Raw genomic sequence first — 6,606 nt, 5'->3', positions numbered from 1 at the left:
TTTGGAAACAAATCTTAATTTACTCGTTCTTCGGATTTTTTCCATAATGTTGTATGCAAGTTCTTCATAAAAATTTTAATTAAAATTCAAACTCGATTTGAAGTATTATGTTTCAAATAAAAATATCTAGAAACATGTCCCCTATTTTTAATTGTTTTTGATTTTTATAGTCATGATACAGAAAATCATCGTATTTAAGGTCCTAATATATTGTTATTTTATCATAATTACAAATTATAATAAACTTATTAATACGGGCACTATCAACTAGAAGCTATCGGGCTAGAGGTCCTAATATAAACGACGTTTATATTTAAGAATTGTTTCAGATGTTTTAAAGCCAAGTTGACTTCATTTCAAAATAGTTTAAAAGTTCATCAACTTTTGATGAAGTAAAAGATCGTTATAGAAAAGTTTCTTCTATGCTACTCCAAGAGAATGGAGCCGTCCCATTTTTGTCCGTCGCGGCTGACATCAGCAGCGGTAGCCAATAGTTTGCAAAATTGCAAACACATTTTTTAGGTATGTCTTTGTAGAAATCTCACAGATTTTATGAACTAAACGTGGGTTCAATGACCAACCGCACACATAAGTTTAATATGAACTAAAATAAAAGACAACTTTCGTATGATTGCGAAAAATAGTAAGAATGAACTAAAGTATGGTTAAAATGGTCATGATTTGGCCCCACTGATTTTTTTTCTTAACTTTTACTTAATTTTTTCTTCTATGAGAGGGTGTCATTTCATGAGTTGTAGTTAAAAAGTATACCAACGCATTACATTTTCCTGGTTTCAACAACGCTTTGTAGAAATCTCAAAATTTGGATTATAATTTTGTTCAATTTTCGTGCGACGTAGTTCATTCTTGCTATAAAACAGTTTAACTTTTTTGTGCACGCTAGACGAGTTTTTCCTTTTGGTTTTACATTTTGTAGGCCATGTAGCTTTAAGGGTTTTGGTATTTCGAGATTTTGCCCGAAGTCCCGTACAGTGTTCATACTCGACTAGTCTCCTTGAGGTACCATCATCATTATTGCAATATCCCTATAATTTTTTCAACGATAATATTGGAATATTTTACTTAAGCCATTCTTCTATACATCGAAGCGCTAACTTACTTCTAAACTTTAGAATTTATTTTGGCCACTTACCATTCAATCATGTGTCGGGAATAGTGTTGTTGTTGTTTATTTGTTGATGGCCAACTCAAATAATAACAACAACTAACTCATACATAAGAATTCACTCAGTCGCATGCATGTGCGTTTGTATGTATAATGAGTAATGACAACACAAATATTTACCTTTATTTTTACATGTACTGAACCTACTGGTACCGATGATGATAATATTTAAAAGTGCAGCGAGAAAAATTCTATCACGCAAAATGTTGTTAAAATCTATTTAATAATATTTGGATCAAAGAGTTACCCAGCAAAAAAATTGGAAGTTGTTCCACAAACATTTCTTTTAAAGCCCGATGCAGTCCTTTTGGACAAGTCCACAAACACTTCTTCCAAAGCGGATCGTGGGATCCCCCAATAATTTTTTTCCACTTCCGATGCAGTCCTTTTGGACAAGTGCACAAACATTTCTTCTAAAGCGTATCTTGGGATCCTCCCAATGATTTTTTTCTACTTCCGATGCAGTCCTTGTGGACAAGTATTAGAAAGGACGCAATCAGACTATTTTAAGTGCAAATTTTGTACAATTAAATTTTACAAAAAATAGAAAACTAATAAAAAAATAGAAATTAATAAAAAATAGTAAAAAAATAATAATAAAACAATAAATTTCATCCCCGCTGGGATTTGAACCTGTGCCGTTTGACTTTTTCGCTTCCATGGAAGTTCTTTTGAGAAGGTTTTGCAAATTACGAGAATTTTAATTTTTTTTTGTTAATTTTTAATGAAAAAATATATTTATACGAAAATATATGAATAAAATAAACAATAAAAACGATGCATGACATAAAAAAATTATTTTTTAGAAAAATATTTGATATAAAAAATTGCCGCTGGTGAGATTTGAACCTGCGTTTCTTATTTTCGGTTCTTATACTAATAAAGAACATCTCGAGAAGCAATTAGAATGTTATTCCTTGGTGTCGTATTACGATCATATCACAAACATTTGAATTGACCTTTCCACGCTTTATGTTCAATGGCGTTTGTGGCTGAATGTGCTAAGGCGTTCTGTTTTGGTGCCAGCAAATTATTAAAAATAGGTTCAACCCGTGGTCGGAGCGAAAAAGTTTTTCAAATTGTAAAAATTAGATAATAGGAAAATAATTGTGTAATAAAACATATGGATGAAAAAAAGTGAAATTGGTTGAAAAAAAATTGTTTTTTCGCTTTCTAAATTTCTTCATTCAAATTAACTTCCAGGGCACAACTTCTAAAGCAATGCAAATGATCCAAAAAGGGAGTACTTCCGTCCTATGACAAGCCCATGTAAAATTCACATGATCCAAGTTTGCACCACTTCCGGATCACAGATTGGGGATCCAAACTACTTTTTTAGAAGCTCTTTTTTTTTGCTGGGTAAATGGACATAGAAACTATTGATAGATATTGGCATTTGATGGGCATAAGCGAACCATTTGTGAACTATCCATAGACCAAGAAATGTATCGACCTCTAATGTCAATTCATTTGGCTTGTTAGTAGTGCGCATATATTTCAAACAATTTCTCATACGATTCCTTCTATTTATGTTTGGTGAGCGATAATTGCCTTACGTTCAATTTGCATTAGTTTTATGTGCAGAGTTTTATATTCTTTTAGAAATTGTTTTGTTTTTTTTTTCAAAAAGAAAAAAGAAGAAAGTTCCGAAAATAAATTTAAATAATATTAGAAATTATTATATTACAGAAGAAAATTCGTGAAGGCGTGCAATTCTTTGTCTATGCAGATCTTTGTCTATGTCAGCGATAGTCAACCTGATCCCTACCGCCCACTAGTGGGCGATACGGATTTTTTGGTGGGCGGTATTTCATAAGTTATTATATATTTTAACTATCTTATTGCTTTTATAGTTTATGTTAAAGACAACGTGCTGTAAATGTAGAATCTTACAACGGAAATTCATTTTTTTACTACTTACACACACAGACGATGTAGACAAGTTTCGAAAAAGGCGGATAATGAAAGTTGTGGCAACATAGAAAAATTCGTCGTTTATATCCAAATATGTGGAAGGAGTATCGAAATTATGAATACCTTTCCTACCTCATATTTAGTCGAATCAGGATTTAGTGCTGTTCACTACATCATGAACAAAGAAAGAAACTGCCTTAATATTTCTGAAAGAGGAGACCTTCGCTTGTTTTTGACGAAAATAGAACCAGATATTAAATATTTAATTTTGCAGCAGCAGCCTCAGGGATCCCATTAAATACTCAATATTTCACTATACTTAATAAAAATTAATTAATAAAATGTAAAAACCTAATAAATAAAAAACAATACTGTGGATTAGGTGGGCGGTAAGAATATTATTCTATCACCCGAAGTGAAAAAGTGGGCGGTAAGTAAAAAAAGGTTGACTACCCCTGGTCTATGTTATTACATATTTTTAAGTCTATCACGTGCTCCATGTCGTATAAGTGGCAAGAGCATATAATACCCATACGCACCGTGGTGCGTAGTTGCATACAAAGGTCAGTTTTTGCATTGGAAATACTATGGATACTATTTTTAAATTATTAAAAATAGAAATAAAACAAACCTATTTCCGATAAATGTTGACAAAATCAAGTATGCATTAATTTAGTAAAATTATTTGCATTAATATTAATTATGTATGTATTTTCAATAAGCGAAGATATTACCAGCCATTAATTGTGATCATGTTAATAAATATATACAGTAAATAACGGTTATAAAAACTGAAACCAAAAAAAAAAAAAAACTGAAACAAAATAAAAATCAATTATTGACATAATTGAACGAAAAAATTATATCAAATACGATTTTTATAAGTGAAATACAAATATAATTGGTTCAATGGAAAACTGTATAAAATATCCAAATTCCGTTATAATTGAATACACAACACATTAATTACTATGCTCAATTGGACCAAGTCTAAAAGTTATTAATTTAAGTATAATGCGTAATTGCCAAACAACACTGCTTATGGCGTGGCTAAGTAACGAAAAATAAATAAATACAAAACAATAAAATACACAAGGGAACAAAATTTAACTTTTTTGTGTTGATTCGAAATTTATATAAAATTTTTACTAATTTGAGGTCGCTGAATCCAAATCTGCACTTGGTTTTTTTATCAGCTCGACTTTTCAAGACATACCGTTATGTTCAAGATCAAGGCACTTCCTCCACATATATTGGAATTAGAGGTGTGCACGTGAGTAATAGTTTACTCACGCACACTCACGACTGAAAAATCATACTCACGCACACTCACGCACGATATTTTTTGGTAGGACTCACGCTCACGCACACTCACGAAAAGAAAATTTGTACTCATGCACACTCACGCACGAAAACGTCGTGACTCACGAAAAATACCGTGACTCACGAAAAGTATCGTGACTCACAACTATCTACAAAATCTACAGACAAATCTACAAAATCTATAGACCCAAAATTTAAGTCGGCTAATGCACTAGAGTGGAACACAATGTTAGTAAAAAAATATGGGAAACATTTAAATCTGAAGAAATTTTAAGGAAACTTCGCAAAAGTTTATTTATGATTTATCGCTCGATATATATGTATTAGAAGTTTAGGAAATTTGGAGTCATTTTTACAACTTTTCGAATAAGCAGTGGCGATTTTACAAGGGAAATGTTGGTATTTTGACCATTTTTGTCGAAATCAGAAAAACATATATATGGGAGCTATATCTAAATCTGAACCGATTTCAACTAAATCGGAGTTAAAAATTGGCCTCTGTGGTCGTATGAGGGTAAATCGGGCGAAAGCTATATATATACTCACGCACACTCACGCACGATATTTTTTGGTAGGACTCACGCTCACGCACACTCACGAAAAGAAAATTTGTACTCATGCACACTCACGCACGAAAACGTCGTGACTCACGAAAAATACCGTGACTCACGAAAAGTATCGTGACTCACAACTATCTACAAAATCTACAGACAAATCTACAAAATCTATAGACCCAAAATTTAAGTCGGCTAATGCACTAGAGTGGAACACAATGTTAGTAAAAAAATATGGGAAACATTTAAATCTGAAGAAATTTTAAGGAAACTTCGCAAAAGTTTATTTATGATTTATCGCTCGATATATATGTATTAGAAGTTTAGGAAATTTGGAGTCATTTTTACAACTTTTCGAATAAGCAGTGGCGATTTTACAAGGGAAATGTTGGTATTTTGACCATTTTTGTCGAAATCAGAAAAACATATATATGGGAGCTATATCTAAATCTGAACCGATTTCAACTAAATCGGAGTTAAAAATTGGCCTCTGTGGTCGTATGAGGGTAAATCGGGCGAAAGCTATATATGGGAGCTATATCTAAATTTGAACCGATTTCAACCAAATTTGGCGCGCATAACTACAACGCTAATTCTACTCCCTGTGCAAAATTAAATCGGAGTAAAAGATTGGCACTGTGGTCATATGAGTGTAAATCGGGCGAACGATTTATATGAGAGCTATATCCAAATCTGAACCGATCTCAATAAAATTTGGCACACTTGACTACACTACTAATTGTACTCCTAGTGCAAAATTTCAACCGAATTGGGGTTAAACTCTGGCTTCTGGGACCAAAACACATACTTGTGCCAAATTTGAAGTCGATTGGACTAACACTGCGACCTAGACTTTGATTACAAAAATGTGTTCACGGACAGACTGAGCCCACCCTGAGCATTTTTGCCAAAGACACCATGTGTCTATCTCGTCTCCTTCTGGGTATTGCAAACATATGCACTAACTTATAATACCCTGTTCAACAGTGTGGCGCAGGGTATAAAAAAACACTTTTTTTTAATTCGTAAAACATAAAAATAGAACAAAAATATTTCGAATAAAATGAGCTTTATTTAATTACATAATTGCGATTTCCATAAAAAATAACATTTTCTAATGTGTAAGTGTATGTATGTAGTCTCCCAATTTAATACCACCAAGAAGCTCGCGTAGCTTGGCAGAGTCTGATTTTCCAAACCTTTTTATTAACATTTCTTTAGTTGCCATATACTGAGTCGTTTCCGTGGGGGGATTAAAGGTAATTGTGGAAATATATTCACAGAGTGTTGGGTCCATATTCGCAATTAGGTGTTGGAATTTTGTTTCATCGCGTCTAATGCCAGTCAGTGCAAAAACTGATTCAATTTGGGCAACCCAGAGCTGTGAATTATGAGCCCAAAACGGTAGAAGTTTATGGAGAGCAGTGGCGTTTATATCGTGATGTTCCCGAAAAATTGGGGGTTGCTGCTGAGCGCTTGCTGTTTGCGAATCTGATTGTTGCTGATATTGAGCTTCCATATTGATAATTGAGTGGTTTGGTGATGAATTTGTTGATGTTTCTACGTCGGGGTCACCAATTTGTGGGTTCACGTTTTGGATATTTAAAAATCAAACTTCTTTATTTGAGT

The sequence above is a fragment of the Haematobia irritans genome, chromosome 2 (assembly GCF_050003625.1).
Source record: "Haematobia irritans isolate KBUSLIRL chromosome 2, ASM5000362v1, whole genome shotgun sequence".
NCBI lineage: Eukaryota > Metazoa > Arthropoda > Insecta > Diptera > Muscidae > Haematobia > Haematobia irritans.
Note: the sequence above shows the minus strand (reverse complement) of the source record.